At 44.1% G+C, this 19599-nt stretch overlaps 1 protein-coding gene and 1 long non-coding RNA gene across 2 annotated transcripts in view; one reads left to right on the top strand and one right to left on the bottom strand.

Moving 5' to 3' along the window:
* Positions 1-315, bottom strand: part of TRIB2 (tribbles pseudokinase 2) — a 29311-nt gene extending 28996 nt beyond the window's left edge. Inside the window, exon 1 of the mRNA XM_061154829.1 lies at positions 231-315. The gene's annotated coding sequence lies outside the window, so the exon portion shown is untranslated. The remainder of the gene's footprint in view (positions 1-230) is intronic.
* Positions 8-19140, top strand: LOC133064562 (uncharacterized). The gene is made up of 3 exons (XR_009694651.1): positions 8-118; positions 15041-15167; positions 18761-19140. It is a non-coding gene; the product is annotated as an uncharacterized LOC133064562 (long non-coding RNA).
* The last annotated feature ends 459 nt before the right edge of the window (positions 19141-19599 follow it).

Here is a 19599-nt window from a genome sequence, read left to right as displayed (position 1 = left end):
ATAATTTGCCACCGCTCCGTCACCCCCTACCCTCAACCCAAACTGCCTGGCGGGGTTGTTTTGGAGAAAATTGACGCTTCTCTTCTTCTTTGATTTTTGTTCTTCCCCCCACCCGGAGGTAAGAGAAATGTGTATTGGAAATGGAAGGGGACGGCCGACGGTGCCCGAGGCCAATCCCCGAGCTCAGCACGCCCGCATCTCTCGGCGAGGCGGTATTAATAGTTACTTACGTGGCCGGGGATCTCTGCGCGAGCGGGGCTGTATGTGTGCGCGCGCGCGCCTCGCTCGCGCTCGGTCTCCCCATTCAATGTCACCGATACATTTCCACTGAGTCTCCGCCCCCCTCCCCCCCACCACCACCCGGCGGCCCCGGCGACTGGCTGAGCGCAACGTCGGCCCCGCCCCGCCCCCGCCCGGGGCCCCCCCTTATTGAGCCGGAGGCCCATCAATCAGCCTCGCCGCTGCCAGTCCTCGGGCGGCTCCCCGCGCCCGCAGGCGCCTGCCGCTGCCATTGCAGCTCCCGGCTCCGGGCGAGGACGGTCGCCTCTCCCCCTGTCCCCCCAGGATGGCCCAGCCCGGGTGAGGTAAACAAAGTGCTTTATCCAACCGGGGCGCGGAGCCGAGGAGGTAGCGCAACCGACCAGGGAGGGACGGTCCCAGCGCCGCCACCGGCTGACTGCGCGCCCTGCTGCAGGCGGCGGGGCGACTCGTGCCCCGCCGCCAAGTCCCCAAGAAGCTCCATCAGTGACGAGTGGACTTCCTAACTCGTTCGTATTCCCGGGAGCTCCTCCCCAGCAAGCTGGGCATCCTCTGAGCGTACGGACACCGCTGCTCACATAGCTCTTCTTGGAAAATGTGCTTGCCATCCGGGGTGCCGCACCGAGTTTCAAAAATAAGTTTCATTATCTTTTTCCAATACTCTCCTCCCCATATAAAAAGAAACGGAATGCTTGCTTTTAGTTGGTGTCCCCCTCCACTCCCACCTCCCATCAAGGCTTTTAGTATTTTTCTGCCTGCCTAATACCAGCTCAAAGACATCTTTTTACTCAGACCGCAGGTAATCACTAATTCTTCCTCTCCCAAGACGTGCCCAGAGGGCTTTGGCCCAGGGAAACAATGCTTGCGCACATCTTCTGCGAAGCTTGGGGCCCCTTCAGTCCGAGTCCCTTTCTCTTGTTCTCTTTGTGCTCCCTCCCCCAACACACACGTGGACCACCGAGACACTTGGCACTGGGAACCAGGTGAGGGCTGCGGGTTCAGTCCAGTTATTCCCAATTTCCGCAAGAGGTGCCAGTCCTCTGATTTAGGCTAGAACTTGGACAGAGGCCTGGACTGCCAGGCCTTAACCTAATGTATCCTGGTAAACCAAGCAATCTGATTGGGGACCAAAAAAAGAAAAAAAAAAAAAAAAAAAAAAACCCAAGGGGCTGAGAAAGGGGAGTTTAGAATACTCTTAGAGCCCTCTGAACTTTTATATCCATGTATGCATATTTTCAGGCTTCCCAGTGGGCACTAGTGGTAAAGAACCTGCCTGCCATTGCAGGTTAGACTTAAGAGGCTTGGGTTCCATCCCTGGGCTGGGGAGATCCCCTGGAGGAGGACATGGCAACCCACTCCAGTATTCTTGCCTGGACAATCCCATGGACAGAGAAGTCTGGTGGGCTGCAGTCCATAGGGTTGCACAGAGTTGGACAGAACTGAACATGCACATGCACATTTTCTAGTCTGGGAGGAAAAGCAGACTATATCATGTGTCACCCATGGTAGGACACTTTTAAAAAAAAATGTCCGGTCTTAGTTGTGGCACCATGTGGGATCTCAGTCCTCCCCACCCAGCCAACGAGGGATCAATTCCCCCCACCCATCCCCTGCATTGGAAGGTGGATTCTTAACCACTGGACCACCAGGGAAGTCCTTGGAAGGACACTTTTGAGTCAAAAAAAGAAAGCTCTGTACGATTATGCCCACTGGAGCATATTTGCAATTTATGATTATGCACAAACTCCAGAAATAAGGCCTTCCTGGGAGGCTGGCAGAAGAGAATACAGACTGTATGACAGTCCACCACAGGGCCACTGGGTTTGGGAAAAGGGTCAAGAAAGTGCTCCCCTGTCTCCTGACTCCCTCTTGCCAAATGTCTCCTGACAGACCTTCCTAGCAGTCAGTCCCTGACCCTAGGGCGACTCGTGCGCTCCCCCAGGCCATCACCAAGAGTGGTGAGCAGGATCCATTCATGAATTTCCCCCCAACGAGTCTCCTCTGCTGCTGCTCATCTTGGGAGCAGACCTCTGTTCCTCTGCTGAGGGGTCGGAAAGAAAGGCACCAGCCTCCCTAGTCAGTGGCCACCAACAGTGCTTTATAACTAGTTTAGGAGACCCTGTTCCAGCCCTGTCTGGGCCTCTGATTTCCAATGGAAATTGAGTCAAGACATTTTTTTTTCCTCCTCCTTGGCTACCCCTTTTTTCAGCTGTAAAATGAGAAGCCTATCACCCGTCCAGCTCAGCTCACGTGACTGCTTTAGAATTATATTTTTCAATTCCAGGAAATCTATGGTGGTTTACTATAAGCCTGGCCTAGGATGGGTGTTAAGGATCCAAATATAAGTAAGATTTGGTCTCTGCCACCCAGGAGCTTGGAGTCCAGCTTCAGAGAAACACTTGGAAATACATCATTTCATTGAATAACAGTGTGGCAATTAGATATCAATGCATCCACTTTTCCTGGGCTTCAGGGAGTTTTCCAGAAAAAGTGATTTTTTTCACCTTGAATTTATCCAAAGCAAATATTTAATTGAAACCTGCTATGTACCAGATACTGAGTTTTGAGATACAATGATTTTAAAGAATTTATTTCCTATCCTCATGGATCTTGAAAAAGTTCTATGAGTCATACAATAAGATAAATAAGAGATTGTCATTGGCATTTCTGGTGGAGAGAAAGAATGTACAAAAGCAAAGGAGTGGGATGTTCTGAAATTTCTAGTAACTCTCCCTGGCTCTGGTACTGGCAGTTTAGGAGCAGCAGCCAGGCATGTGGCAGACAAAGTGAACTGGGATTGGAATGAGAAGGGACAGACAGACCAGCCAAAGCGGAAGAGATGTGGAGTGAAAGCTGCCATTAAGTGGGGAAGTGACTTGATTGATTGGGGTTCTAGAAAGATCATACTGGAGGTCATATGAAATAAATATCAGTGGGCTTCCAAGGAAAGAGAAAGCCCTGTCACCTGGAGAGACTGAGAAAATGGTCAACATATTGGTACAAAACAGATGCTGTGAGCTTCCCTGGTAGCTCAGCTGATAAAGAATTCGCCTGCTATTCAGCAGACCCTTGTTGGATTCCTGGGTCTGGAAGATGAACTAGAGAGGGGAGAGGCCACCCACTCCAGTGTTCTTGCCTGGAGAATCCCATGGACAAAGGAGCCTAGCAAGCTACAGTCCATGGGGTCACAGAGAGTCAGACATGACTGAGTGACTTCAGCACCGCACATCAATGGATGCTGTGCGTGATTGATGGTACATTCATGACTTGTGATGAAATTATATGGTGGCCACAGTCCGGCCCATTCTTAAAGGCTAAATTCATGATCTTTGGAAACTACTGTAGTACAGGATAAATTACATAATTTATACCTAGTGCCTTAAACCTTTTTATCCGAATTCACAGTAATTCTTCTTAGATTGAAAAAAAAAAAAACAAAACCATGTAATAGGAAGATCTTTGTGGGAATCTTCATTCATTCACTTTTTAGCTGTATGACCTTAGATGAATCTGAAATACTTTAATTATAAAATGGGCTTCCCTGGTGGCTCAGTGGTAAAGAATCCACCTGCAGTTCAGGAGATGGAAATTTGATCCCTGGGTGGGGAAGATCTCTTGGAGAAGGAAATGGCAACCCACTCCAGTATTCTTGTCCATGGGAAACCCCATGGACAGAGAAACCTGGCAGGCTGCGGTCCTTGGGGTTGCAAAGAGTCACATCTCAGCGACTGAACAGCAGCACATAAAGCAGCTAGCATAATGTCTTGCGTATAATATAAATATCACTATTGTCATTATTTGAATATGTCCACAGAAAGCAATTCAACATGCACGGATAATGATAATAATAATAGACAAAATGCCTAAAATATCAATAAAATGTATAGGAGTTGTTAAAATAACAGTTGTAGGTATGGTTAAATACAAATTATGTAGCTATGATAAAAGATGATATGGCAATTAAACTAGGGATTATATTATTACAGAGGAATAGTAACCAGTCCCTGGGCTTCCCATGTGGCTCAGTAGTAAAGAATCTGCCTGCCAGTGCAGGAGATACAAGTTCAATCCCTGGGTCAGGAAGATCCCCTAGAAGAGTAAATGGCAACCCACTCCAGTATTCTTCTTGCCTGGCAGGCTACAGTCCAAGGGGTTGCAAAGAGCTGGACATGACTGAGCATAGCACACATTAACCAGTCCACTCTGTAGAACAGTCAGATCCAGCTACCATAGGTTGCTAATCTACTGTGCATGTTTTCCAGAATGTCCTGTCTCTTGAAATGCATGTAACTGCTCCTTAATTCACTTCATCTCTCATTAGTTCATTCATCTAGTAAATGTACAGTAGGTACCTGCTAAGTGTAAAACCCTAAGCTAAGTGATGTGTTTGTTGATCAGATAACACTCTTGAGACTACTGTGTCATTTGAAGGCTTATGTATACCATGGATAATGATAGTCTTCTTTCTTAACTCTCGCATCAAGCCATACCTAGGCTCAAAAATCTGTGACACGCTTCCAGGACAAATTGTAGACATGGCTACCATATGCAGATGTGCACAAATGCAGAACATTCCATTCCCCTCTGAGGTTTTTGTGAGTGTCACCCTTGGAGTTGTGCAAAACATGATCTTCTTGGCCATACCTGTAAACCTGGGCATAGATACAGGGAGTTGGAATTTAAGAAATTCCCAGCAGCTTCGTCTCCCACTCCTCTCGGTTACATGCCCACCAGCCACTCACACCACTCTGTGGACTCTGCCTCTATGTCTATGACTTGACACAGGTGTCTGTGAGGACCTGCTTGATGACTAGGACCTCTGTTATTTCCCTGAAGTTACTCCTTTCCAAGGTGTTCCTTCTAGCTTGTTCATATCATGTTCCCTACTTCTCTATCTGGTTTTATGGCTGCCTCAAGTTTTACAAATGGTATGTTCAAAATCAAGGTGGTGTGCATGTGGTTGGCCAAGAATGAGGAGGTTTGTGGTGTAAAGACATGAATTGCAATCTAGATATTCCTGATGACAGTATCTGCAGATCACCTAGCATCAGAGTCAGTATCAGTCGTCAGGAAGGTAAGTGCCCCTAATTACTCCTCCAAGTTAACTCTAGAAAGAGATTCCATCATTCCTTTGTGCAAGGAGGAAGCGAGAGATCCAGGGGAGAGGGTACATAGCTTCACTGCTGCAGTCCTCAGAGATGCATTTGGCCAAGTTCACTGTGACCCTGGGGTTTGGATGTAGTCAGGATGGAGAGATGCTTTTCCAGTGGTATGAAGCCTGTGGCTTGCTTCCAAGTTTCATGTCATAAATTGCCCCATTACTTTGAGAGTCTTCTCTTTTACTAACTTTAATAATAATTATACTTCAATTATGCCTTCTGAGCACTAGCCCAGCCACTTTCTTTCTCTCTGCTTCTTATATAATCCATCAAAATAGATATTATTACCCCCACTTTTCAGATGAAGGAACCACGACCAGGACCCAGAAAAACTCATTAACATTTCCCATGGTGGTCCATTACTCAGTGGCTGTGCTGCTCACGTGTGTGTGTGTGTGTGTGTGTGTGTGTGTGTGTGTGTACGTGCGTGTGTGAGGGAAGAAGGGGGCAGGGGAATGAATAAGGTTCATGCACATCACGTTGCCTGTCATCAGGCTATTTTAGATGTCCAAACCTTTGGCTTGAATGGCTCACTTGTGATCCTTCCATAATAGTGATTCTTTTCTCAATTTGTCCTAAACAGTTTGTCTTTGAAAAAATGGTTGTTTATGTGCAAGGTGATTCCTAGCAGTACCTACTAAAAAGTGGCTTTGTATTTGTTTGTTTTACCATGGCAAGGTAAGAGGTCTGTTTTTCTCTTTGGATAAATGGTCTACTAGCAGGAGTCCAGTGTATAAATACAAAAGAAATTGGCATGTTGGAACAATCTTTTCTTCCCCCATGCCCTGGTTTTGTTGTTTTTCTTCCCGTCCAAGGAAATAGTTGTTGAGTGCTTACAAGTGAAATGAATATAGGAGAATGTTGTTGCTGTTATTGCTTTTAAATTAAATTAGAGGAGGATGGGAAACCTAGTATATGGGAATTTTCTGAATATTGCAAATTGTCTGCCATCCTGTTATATATTGCAGAGCAGCTAATAAAACAAAGTGAAAACTGGTAAAATAATCCAGCTAGTCCAGCAAGTGCTACAAATTTACATTTATCTACAGAGCTAGGTTACTGTAAAAATAGATTCATTTTGAAGGGTGTTCTGGTAAGTCAGTGTGGGTTTCCATACCTGGCACACAGACAAATGTTGAGGGAGACGATTTCCCACCCTCTGCCACCCCCCCGCACCCCATTCCGTTTCTGAATTTTAGGCCTTTGAATGACACTTCAATCCCCTACCATTCGTGGAGTGGAGGTAACTGATACCCTCCTTACAAAGGGAATAGGCTGAAATGAATGATCATTTACATCCCTCTTCAGCTTTTAAAAGCCCACCTTCAGTTTGGGAAAAACAGGCTGGTCACCAGCAGACCAGGGTCTGAACAAGGACACATTGAGCTTTTATCCCATTTGGGCCCCAACTTGGCCAGTTAGTCACATGACCTTGGATAGCCCTGATTGCTCAGATTAAGGTCTGTTAAGAATTAATATGTGCCATAGCCTCACCAATTTGCAAAGCATTCTTACATATTTTGTGCCATTTAATCCTCATGATAGCTCCATAAAGGAGGTTTCATTACAAACCTCAGAGGAAGAAACTGAGTTTCAAGGAAATTAGCTCATGAGCACAAACCCAGTACTATTTATTTGTCTGTGTCCGTCAGGTCTTTTAGTTGTGGCACACAAGATCTTCGTTGCAGGATTGTTCGCTGGGTGCAGAGTCTCTAGTTGTGGCATGTGCGGTCAGAAGTTGAGGCATGCAGGCTCAGTTGCTCCACAGCATGTGGGATCTTAGTTCCCAGACCAGGGATCGAACCCGTGTCCTCTGCATTGCAAAGCAGGTGTTCTTCACCACTGGTCCATCAGTGAAATTCCAGAAACCCAGGACTTCTGATATTTTACCACAGCTCTCCTTTCTGCCACCACCTTCTCCTCTGCCTTGTCCTTGCGTCCTTTCCTTTCCTCTCGCCTCTGTTTCCTTCTGGGTCCAAATATTGTTTTAAATTTCAAACAATTTGAGGGTCCTTACCTAGAATTTTGTTTGATGGTTTCATTGAATAGTTGCAAACCAGGAAAGTGCATTTAAAGGCAGTATCTATATGATAGTGGTTTCCACCTTGTGAGCCTTGGATCCGCAGGTGGGCTTGGAGCAGAGCGTGTGCAGTGTGGAAACTCAGTGCTAGGTGGACAACCTGTTCAGTGAGCTATAGATGGAATGAATGATATGTCCCATTCATATCTGTGTAATTCACATTCAAATATATGAGTGCTTTGAGTGTTAAAACTGTGAACAAATAACTGATTTCATAGTATATTTCCCATATATCTAATTTGTATCCCTTGGGAGAACATGACATTTTATATCATTTACATTTTGTCCCAGGACTCAGAAAGGTTGAGACCTGTTCTTCACTGGAGAGGTAACTCCTAGCCATGAACCCAACACTTTAGAAAATGGGTCCATCTGTACGTGTTGACCTGAGGGATGGTGTATGATCCTAGGTGGGGTGTAAACTGGAGGAGGGTTGAAGAAATGCAGTCCCTTGTTCTAAATATGGGGTAAGCATCAAGTCTCAGGCTTCATTATATTCATTTGCATAATAAAAGAATCTGCTAGCAAATATGATTTTAGGGTATTTTGCTACAGGGAAGTAAGCTGCTTTCTAAACCTCACAGTTGTTCAGTGACCACAGCCCTTGGCCCATGACAGACTCTGGAACTGCATCTAGAAAAGAGTGAGATACAAAAGTCAACCAATCATCATCCAAGGAATCAGGAAAGTGTATATAGTGCATTTTTTCTGAAGTTCAGTGGTTCTGTGACCTTTAGTCAATTCTGGAATATCCCTAAACCTCACTTTCTGCTTCCTTAAAATGGCACCATCATAGTACAAATCTTGTAGGGTGTGATGAGAACTGTGAACAGGTAATGAAGCTCTGTGTAGGGCCTGAAGGTAGTGAGGACTAGCCCTGACCACAGTACAGTTAGCCCTCCATATCCACAGGTTCCATGTGCATGGATTCAATCACCTGTGGATCAAAAATAATTGAGAAAAAAATACAGAAAGTTCCAATATGCAAAATTTGAATTTGCCTGCATCAGCAACTATTTCCATAGCGTTTGCATTGTATTAGGTATTTAAAGTAATCTAAAGATGATTTAAAGTATACGGGAAGATGTTCATAGGTTATATGCAAATTAAGAAAAGAACTATATATATATATATATATATAGAGAGAGAGAGAGAGAGAGAGAGTATCTGTGGATTTTGGTATCTGAGGGGCAGCTGGGGAGGTGTCTTGGAACCAATCCCCTATGAATACAGAGGACAACTGGGAGACAAGGTCACTGTCAGACAGTGGGGGAATGTGATTGCTGAGCTAAACGCTAGGACTTCATGCCACTGACCAGATGTTGCCCTAGCCTTAAGATAAAAGATCCTCGTTAGCCAGAAATCGCATGGTGTAATAGGAAGAGCGCTAGATCAGGAGCTGAGTTAGTTACGTTATCTTCTTCTTTTATATATTTGTATTAGTTAACCATTGCTGCATAACAAATTGCCCCCCAAAGCTTCCAAGGTCACTCCTTTAGGTATTGGGATTCAAGTCCTTGAATGCTGTTGGGCTGAGGGTCTCATTTCCTCCCTGGATGTTGACTGGAAACCACCCTCCAATCTGAATCACATGAGCTTCTTTAAAGGGCAGCTGACAGCATGGCATCTTGCTTGATTAGAACAAACACCGGAGAAGACCCAGAGAGAGGACAAGCCAGATGAACGTCCAAGTCTTTTGTAGCTTAATCCTGGAAGTGACATCATCTTGCCATAGTCTGCTTGTTAAGAGCAAGTCGCCAAGGCCATCCCACAGAACAAGAGAGGATTCCACCAGGTGTGAAGACCAGGAATTATTAGGAGCCTTTTTAGAAGCTGTCTGCCTTTCTGTTCTCTAGGGTAGGATGCCAGATTCTTGGGGTAAAGATGATTCTGTTTAGCAGGAAGGGGTGGAAGCTAGCAGCTGCTGGCCTACACTGAGAAAATATGTACAACTTTCGGTGTTCTTCAAGAATTCTTCCCTCTGGCATGGTGGCTCCAGGGCTGGACAATGGCAATCTCAGCTTCTCTGCCCCCTGCCATCTTGATCTACCTTGAGATGCCCAGGCGTTCCCCTGGAATCTAGGGATGGGCAGAGAATGCTTCCATCTGGAGACTTGGAGGCCCTGGAGATATAGCCCCATGTTTTAATTTCTCTCTATAACCACAGTTACTATGCTAAAGCCTTTGACTGTGTGGATTAAAACAAACGGTGGAAAATTCTTAAAGAGATGGGAATACCAGACCACCTGACCTGCCTCCTGAGAAATTTGCATGCAGGTCAAGAAGCAACAGTTAGAACTGGACATGGAACAACAGACTGGTTCCAAATCTGGAAAGGAGTACATCAAGGCTGTATGTTGTCACCCTGCTTATTTAATTTATATGCAAAGTATATCATGAGAAATGCCAGGCTGGATGAAGCACAAGCTGAAATCAACATTGCTGGGAGAAATATCAATAACCTCAGACATGCAGATGACACCACTCTTATGGCAGAAAGTGAAGAAGAACTAAATAGCCTCTTGATGAAACTGAAAAAGGAGAGTGGAAAAAATTGGCTTAAAACTCAACATTCAGAAAACTAAGATTGTGGCATCCAGTCCCATTACTTCATGGCAAATAGATGGGGGAACAATGGAAACAGTGAGAGGTTTTATTTTCTTGGGCTCCAAAATCACTGCAGATGGTAACTGCAGCCATGAAATTAAAAGACACTTCCTCCTTGGAAGAAAAGCTATGATCAACCTCGACAGCATATTAAAAAGCAGAGATATTACTTTGCCAACAAAGGTCCATCCAGTCAAAGCTATGGTTTTTCCATTAGTCATGTACGTATGTGAGAGTTAGACTATAAAGAAAGGTAAGCCCTGAAGAATTGATGCTTTTGAACTATGGTGTTGGAGAAGACACTTGAGAGTCCCTTGGACTGCAAGGAGATCCAACCAATCCATCCTAAAGGAAATCAGTCGTGAATATTCATTGGAAGGACTGATGCTGAAGCTGAAACTCCAATACTTTGGCCACCTGATGCAAAGAACTGACTCATTGGAAAAGACCCTAATGCTGGGGAAGATTGAAGGCAGGAGAAGGGGACGACAGAGGATGAGATGGTTAGATAACGTCACCAACTCGATGGACATGGGTTTGAGTAAGCTCCATGAATTGGTGATGGACAGGGAGGCCTGGCGTGCTGCAGTCCATGGGGTTGCAAACAGTCAGACAGGACTGAGTGACTAAACTGAACTGAACTGAACTATAACCACAGTGCTAGGACAGTGATGGGTGCATGGTGAGTGTTACCACTGTTTTCTGGATCAGTCTCTTAGAAGCCTGGTGTAATGGACCTTTGGAGTCGGGCAGGGAGACCTGAGACTGTCCCACATCTGCCTGGACTTCTGTGCCCACCCTTGACCTTCAGTCTGTGTTTGAATGGAAGAGGCTACATCTTGTCATTCAGTCTTCAAATGCTTCTTGGATGTTTCTAAATGATTCCTTTTTAAGTCCACATTTCACAACTAGAATTATCCCATTGTGTTCTGCAAAATCTCCTTAATTGAATATTCTCTTTGTCAACCCAATAAACTGCTAGTTTTGCAATAAGATTCCCCTGGCACCTTTCCTGGAAGGTTCAGTGTGAGAAAGTCACTCACATAACTAGAAATGTAGTAAAAAAAAAAAATTGCCTGTCAGTTAGCTAAGTTCTGTTGATGGATCACTTTCCATGTTTCTAGCACCATACTAGGTCCAGAGCAGAGCATAGTTGATCATATAGGAACTCATAGTATAAATGACAGATGTCTCTCATACACAGCCTTCTTTCCTCATCTGAGGTTGCTTTTCTTTTCCTAGCTTATGTTTACTTGGGCCATAAATCACCAAGATTGCATTACACACACGAAGTGACCTCAGTGAGGGGTAAATGTACCAAACTAAAGATAGACACAGGGTCTTTTAGAGGGGACTTCCCTGGTAGCTCGGACAGTAAAGAATCTGCCTGTAGTGCAGGAGACCCAGGTTCAATCCTTGGGTTGGGAAGATTCCCCTGGAGAAGGGAATGGCAATCCACTCCAGTATTCTTGCCTGGAGAATTCCACGGACAGAGGAACCTGGCGGTCTACAGTCCATGGGGTCACAAAGTGTTGGACACGACTGAGATGCTAATACTGCTACTGCTACAGAGTCTTGGCACTCCTCCCAATAGGAGGTGGGTACCCTGCCGATGAATATAAACTTGTGTGAGATTGTTTGGATCAACAAAGAATTGTGGACATGATGCAGACTCAGTTTTAGGTTTTGCCTTTGAGAAGACTGGAAGCTTCTTTTCTTAGTCTCTTGGAGGTCTGAGCTGCCGTACAATAAATCCAATCAACTACCCTCCTGGAGAAAACCCACAGAGAGGCTTGCACGATGACATGGAAATGGAGAGGGGCTCAGTGTAGCCAAACCTTAACAAAGCTCCAGGCGGGAGAGTGAAAGCCATCTTGATCCCTCCAGACCAGACCAGTAGCCAACAGAATACCACTGAATGAGCACAGTTATGCCAGCTGCCCAAATTACTGCCACACAAAATCATAATGTAATAATGTGGTGGTTGTTTTCCACCATTAAGTATCAGGTCAATTTTTTGCTCAGTAATAGAAAACTGGAACGGGGTAGTATAGTCATTTTTCTGGGTCAGCTAGGCACCACCTCTAGGAAGTCTTTCCCAGAGGAGTAAAATAATTCCTACTGTCAGACTATATGTAATAAACACAGGTTGAGTGACTCCCAAGCCCTCCTTCTGATCCATCTGGCTAAGGGAATATCCTCTTTCCTGATGAGCTTGGAAACATGGGATGATGATTGTACAATGAATTCAGATTAATCTGCCATAATTATATGAGGTGAGCATGACCTTTCTCGATGGATCTGGAGCTCCCCAAAGGGTAGGGCCACATCTTCTCCTTTCTCCTCTGTTCTGTTCTTGTCACAGCGCTGGATGCCTGATGAGAAAATGCAATTCCATTCAGAAAACAATGGGTTAGGATGGTTCCTTTCCTTTAATTCTAAGATCAGCACTTTACTGCAAACTACTTCTCTTGAAGATGAGCCCAGGTATCGCCATGGATGTGAGGGAAGGCACCACCACTTGAGGGCTCTCCCAGAAATTCCTCTCTTGATTTTCAAAAACCACCAGTGCTTGTGGGCTTCCCAGGTGGCACAGTGGTAAAGAGTCCACCTGCCAATGGAGGAGACTCGGGAAACATGGGTTCAATCCCTGGGTCGGGAAGATACCCTGGAAGAGGAAATGGCAACCCACTCCAGTATTCTAGCCTGGACAATCCCATAGACAGGGGCATCCATGGGGGTCTCAAAGAGTTGGACAGGACTGAGTGACTGAGCACCCACACACCAGTGCTTGTAGTAAAATTATAACAAATATTTCTTCATAGTTATCAATTGAGCTTTATTTCCAGCAATTCTGTGTGATGCATTCTATTCTCCAGTAATTACGACTCAGGCTCTTGACTATCTGGAATCCCTTTCTCATCTCCATAAATCTTGGCAAGATTCATCTTGGGCACCAGCTTTTTCAGGAATTCTCAGATTGAGCTGACTCTCCACTGTGCAAAGCTCTATCTTAGCTGAGCTATATTTCATTAAAATAATCCCTGCATATTCATGTTTTCAACTGGTTAGTTCATTGAAATAATGGATCTGACTCCTTTGCTGCTGTTTCTGATTACATTTTTTAATTGAAGTATAGTTGATTTACAATATTGTGTTAGTTTCAGATGTACAGCAAAGTGATTCAGTTTTTTATTTATAGTCTTTTCTGGTTCTTTCTCCTTATAAGTTATTACAAAATATTGAATATTGTTCTTTGTGCTATACAATGGGTCCCTGTTGGTTATCTATTTTAGCACCTAGAAGGCTCCAACAGTGCTTGCACATTATAAATGGCTGAGGTAGCCTTTGCCTACTGTTTTCCGGTTTATCAAAAAGGTTTGTCAAAGGTTCTTTATTATCCCTGTGTAACTATGTCTCAGAAAGAAAAGTGATTTTCAGACTCACAGACTTAGAGAATTGCTGGGGGGAAAGTTGGGGGGAAGGGATGGTTAGGGAATTTGGCATGGATATGTACACACTGCTGTATTTAAAATGGATAACCAACAAAGACCTACTGTGTAGCATATGGAACTCGGCTAAATGTTATGTGGCAGCCTGGATGGCAGGGGCCTCTGGGGGAGAATGGATAATGTATATGTATGGCCGAGTCCCTTCTCTGTTCACCGGAAACTGTCATAACATTGTTAATCGGTTCTACCCGGATGTCTCAGCCTGTAAAGAATCTGCCAGCAATACAGGACACAAACAGGAGACGTGGGTTCGATCTCTGGTTCAGGAAGATCCCATGGAGGAAGAAATGGCAACCCACTCCAGTATTATTTCCTGAAAAATCTCATGGACAGAGAAGCCTGACAGGCTATATAGTCCATAACGGTAGCACTGAGTGACTAAGCAAAAGCAATAAAAAATAAAAAACTTTAAAAAAAGAAAGTGACTTTCTTAAGATCACCTAACCACAAAATAAAAAATTTAAAAAAGGAAAGTGACTTTCTTAAGATCACCTAACCACATCACAACCCGTCCCACCCCTGCCCCCCGCCCCTCCCCCCACCCACCCCCCTCCACACACAGAGGTTTGCTAAGATTCCTCCCCAAATCCAGAGACTGTGACTTCTCCCCGATGGTAGGGAAAGGCTCCAGCCTAAACCTCCCCATGGATACACATCCTTTGTTTTCTGTGTCTGGGAAATGCCCCAGGATTCCCTGCTGTGTTACCCCAGGAGACTGTTGCTCAATCCCAGCAGCTGCTCAGAAGGAAAAGAAAAAGCAGACATGCTGAATGTATCATACACACAACACAATATGGAATTGAAGACCACTAATGAGCAGGAACGCTTTGATGGTACAGTCTCCCTCCAGTGAGGCCTAGTTCTTCATTTCCAGTGGGTGTTGCAGGAAGTCCTCTTGTTAAAAAAAAAAAAAAAAAAAGAAGAAAACATATATATTACTAATGCCGTGGCTATATGAAACAATATTTGGCCAAGATGGCTAAGATATGATTCATTCTTTGTTCATCGAGTTGCTAAGTATTATTCAGAGAGTGGAGTCACCATATGGTAGAACTGAGTTTCTTTGGGAGGCTGGGTGAAATATGGTGTTGGCTATAGAATGTGGAAATGTGCGTGTCTCTGGTGGTTAGAGTCTGGATCAAGCTGCAGACGGCTAATTCCATTAACTCCACTACACACGGCAATTGGAAAAGGCATAGCCCAACACAGGTCACTCTATGAGGCTGGTTTCTCTCTGAAACTGATGAAGAGTGGGCAAGCCACATAGCTAGACCCAGATGCGATCTTGAAAGAAAAATGTGTGTGGGCAAGTGCGGTACCGGCTGGGAAAGTCTAAGTGGCTGAAACCTATGACTCAGAAATCTTAAATTGCCTTGAAATTAATGAAGCTCTGTGGAGATGACTCAGTTCATTCATGTCCTTAGCTTGCAGGATTCAACATTGGCAGAAGGGAACACAGTCCAAAACTTGGAAGATCAGACCCTACAGAGGAAACAAGGCCAGGAGGTGGTCTGGGGTGCGTTGTCACAGGAGCCAGGACTGGATAGGCAGGTGAGCTGGTTTTATTCTTCCTGTGGGCAAGCTCATTCAAGTGCCATGGTGTCTGGACCTGATTTCTGTCCCTGTGAAACGGAAAGGAGAGATTAGATGATTCCTAAAATGTGGTCAGCTTTGATATTCTGATTAGCTAGGGTCCTAGTAAGAAACAGCATTTACCCCAGATGTTTCAAATGAGGAAATGTTAACATAGGGACTCTTTACAGTTGTCTGTGCCAGGTTAAGAGAATAAATAAGAAAGAATAAGGTACCCAGAGACCCCTAAAGGCAGGAAGCCATTGTCACTCCCACGGCCAAAAGGATGCAAAGGAAAAACAGTATTACTGGAGTCTGTTAAGAGTTGGAACCCTGGAGGAACCCACCCAGGGGTCTGGGGGAGGTCACCCCATGGAAGCCATAGTCCCCAGGGCACACAGTCCCTCCCACACACACAGTGGTGACTCAAGAGGGAACAGAAATAACTTATGCTGTGTCTTCTCCCCTCCCTGCTGCAGTTTCCCACTGGTGAGTCTCATTGGCCAAACCCAACTGGGTGCCATAGGCAAAGGAATTCAGATCCAACAGGCCACAAGGGTTGGAACAGCGCAAAGAAGGCTGAAGAATGCAGCTGGAGTGGGTGAAAACAGAAATATCAGCACATATTCTATGACTTTATACATGTGATTATGCTCTCACATTAGGGAAAAGGGCAGAACACACATTTTTAATTTTTTTTTTTTTCTGAAGTGATTAAAGAATGATTCTCAAGTCACAGAATTCCTGAGGGCAGGGACCAGGTTTTGCTGATTTTTTTTTTTTTTTAACCTATCAGAATCTATCACATCTGGCACATAGTAGAAAATCAGGAAATATTTGATGAATTAAAGGCTGATCACAGATCCACATTTATAAACATCTATAAATGTCCAGGGCATGCTCTGTTAATATCTGTTGAATGAGTAATGAATGTGTAGGTTCAAAACAAATTACATAATCTTTTAGATAAACGGTTCTGCAGAGCTCAGGCAAACCCTTGGTATTTTTTGTTCTCATAGTTGTTTTGAGTATGATGGATGGTTATCATTGCACAAGCTGTGTAAATATCCTGAACTAGGAAGATGGACCCCACAATGTGAGACGCTGTGATACAGAAAGTGAATGAGTAAGTGCATGTGTGCACTCAGTTGCTCAGTTGTGTCCAACTCTGTGACCCATGAATTGTAGCTGACCAGGCTCCTCTGTCTATGGAATTATGGAACCTGCATCTCCCGAGGCTCCTGCATTGGCAGGCAAATTCTTTACCACTGAGCCCTCTGGGAAGAGGGAGCTTTAAGGAGATATCTCCTGCTTTCCTCAGTGCTGAGATTCCTAGCAGGAGTGCTTGCAAAAGAAGAATGTCTAGCATATTTAAATACATGTGGAATCACCTCCTGACAGGTGGATGTTCTTACAGAGGGATGCTCTTTAACGAGCCATGGATGGACATCCAGCTCTACTGTCTCTCAGCTCTCTGACTTGAGACAAAACTTGACCCAGTGAGCCTCAGTTCCGGTCTAATGCTGCTTCATAGGGTCAGTGTGAGAAATGAATGAGATGCTGTGTGTCATGTTCCTGGTAAAGAGCCCAGCATGTAATCGATGTTCACTTGCTCTCAGCGCCATCTTTCTAGTGGAGGCATTGATTTCCTCAAAGTTGACATAGGTGGAAGACCAGTGATGAGAAAAGATGCTTTCTGCATTGCTATCTATATCCCCTTTAACAGAAAGTCACTTCTTTTATTATGAGACCAATCCTGTGCCTAAGAGAAGCATAAGACATAGGATAAGTTACAGAACACATCTAAATGATTATCACTTACTGTTCATATTTGGGAACTGATGTACACATGTGTCTTATTGGGATATAGAGGGTATCACAGGTACATGTTGGCAATTCTCTTTAGTATTCACCTAACACACTTCTTCTATGATGGTCAAATCCAATTCCCTCTAAAGAGACTGAAATGCCAGATGCTTTTTTTTCTCAAGCCTTAATTGTAGCTAAGCAGGGTCATGTGATACAGTCATGCCTAATGGAATGAAGGGTATTTTTTGTTAGAATGTTTTCTTTGGTTCCCAGTTGCTGAAACTGCATAATAGCTGTGAAGTGGATGTCTTTTGTCGCATATAGCAAGCCCCCTTCATATACCTGAGGTTATGATAATGAAGTGACTTTTGGAAAGCCTCTAAGGATGGGGACTGGTGCCAGGGGAACCAACCTTGACTAGAGGATTGGGAGTTTCAGCCACATCCTCTGATCCCCAGGGAAAGGAGAGGGGCTGGAGATTGAGTTCAGTCATCACTGGCCAGTGACTTCATCGATTATGTCTATGTAATGAAGCTGCCTAATAAAACCCCAAAAGGACATTTCAGAGAGCTTCCAGGTTAAACCGGAAAGCAGTCTTGTATTTGGAGAGTGATGTACCCTGGGGCTTCGTGAGGACAGAAACTCCTGTGCTCAGGACTGTTCTGGTCCCCACCCTATGTATCTCTTCTCCCAGCTGTTTATTAGTAGCTTTTAATATCATTTGCTATAAAATGGTAATCTAGTAAGCTGAAGCTCTAATACTTTGGCCACCTGATGCAAACAGCCAACTCATTGGAAAAGACCCTGATGCTCAGAAAGACTGAGCAAAGCAAAAGGAGAAGAGGGTGGCAGAGGATGAGACGGTTGGATAGCATCACTGACTCAGTGGACATGAACTTGGGCAAACTCCAGGAGATAGTGAGGGACAGAGAGGCTTGGTGTGCTGCAGTCCGTGGGGTTGCAAAGAGCCAGACATGACTTAGAGACTGAACAACAACAAATCTAATGGGTAGACTGGTTTCCTGAATTCTGTGAGCCACACTAACAAGTTAATCAATCCTTGAGAGGGGCTTGTGGGAACCTCTAATTTGTAGAGTATTGATCAGAAGCACAGATAACAACGTGGCCTTGTAATTGGTGTCTGAAGTGTGTGTGTGTGTGTGTGTGTGTGTGTGTGTGTGTATGTGGTAGGAGGAGTGCAATCTCTTGGAATGGATCCCTTGACACTATCTTCAGGAGCTCCAGGTAAAAAATGTCAGGTTTTAATACTGGTGTCACAGAATTGCTTGATGTGTCGATTTTTCCATGCATGCAGTGTCAGAAGTGAGTAGTGTGGTGGAGTAGTGTGAGAATGGAGGAAACACACCAGGAATGTTGTTTTTATGCAAGACAATTAGAGAGACGTTGCCCAGAGGCCTGGTGTGTAACTGACCTGTGAAACAACCCAAATTTCTGTCTTAAGAATTTGCATCCTTAGAGATTCATTTACTATGTATGCCTTGTTTTGTCCTATATTCTGTTATATGCCTCTAAAAGTGTTCTAACAGAGAAGTTCTCTTTAGATTTGTTCTGGGAGAATAATTGGATCCCTCTGTCTCTATCTCTTTTCTCCAACGGCTAATTAAAAGTCAAGAGGTCAGAACTCACAGACATTTTTGATTCCTCCATTCTCTTACTTATTGATCCATTCAGTCAATCATTCATTACTTATTCAATCAATTCAGTATGTACTTATTCAATCTGTCCCTATTCTTTTCTTCCAGTGGTTGACTTCTGTTGGCCTTCAGAACCCTGCTCTGGCATCATGATTTTCAGAAAATCTTCCTGGGATCCCTACATCCAGCTAAATGCTCTTCCTCTGTGCAGCCAGTCATCCTTAGCACCCTTAACAGCCAGTCATTATATCATTTTTAGCATCTATCACATTGGAGTGAAGTAATTTGTTTGTGTACCTGTACAACTAGAATATACTTCTCCTAACTGGAGGAGCTAATCAATAGTCTTCCTTCCTCTCTTCCTTCCGTCCTTTTTCCCTCCTCCCTTCCTTTCTTTCTTCTTTTCTTTCTTCTTTCCCATTCTCTTCCTTCCCCATCTTCTCAATCTCCTCTTTCTCCTTTACCTCTTTTTTTTTTTTTTCTTCTATGTGCTTTACAATACAGTAAAGTTCTTGGCCATAGTGACCATTTGAAACTCTGAAAATAAAACTGGGTACTGCGGGAACATGGAAGAATAACAGAGTTGGTAAATAAAGGCAGAGACTATGCTGATTGACTGCAATCCTAGTGTGTGGCCCAGTGAAAGTGCTCAGTAAATGTTTGGTGAGTGAAAAAATTACACTCAAAGAGAATCAGTTTTATCAAAATGACAAAACTGACATAAGACTCATTTTGGATATGAGTCAATGCTTGCCACATATAGCATTAGGTAATAGTGATATTTCATAAATATGTATTAAATAAATGACATATACACTTAATGTGCCCAGAATTTAAAATTTAAAATTCTGTATGTTGTGAAATATGACTCTATTCTCTTGGCTAATGTTTTTACCTCATTTTGGGAATAATTTATTCTTTCTCTGATGATTCGAATTATTAGCTTC

Source organism: Dama dama, chromosome 11 (assembly GCF_033118175.1).
Source record: "Dama dama isolate Ldn47 chromosome 11, ASM3311817v1, whole genome shotgun sequence".
NCBI lineage: Eukaryota > Metazoa > Chordata > Mammalia > Artiodactyla > Cervidae > Dama > Dama dama.
Note: the sequence above shows the minus strand (reverse complement) of the source record. Positions and strands in the feature narration are given on the sequence as shown.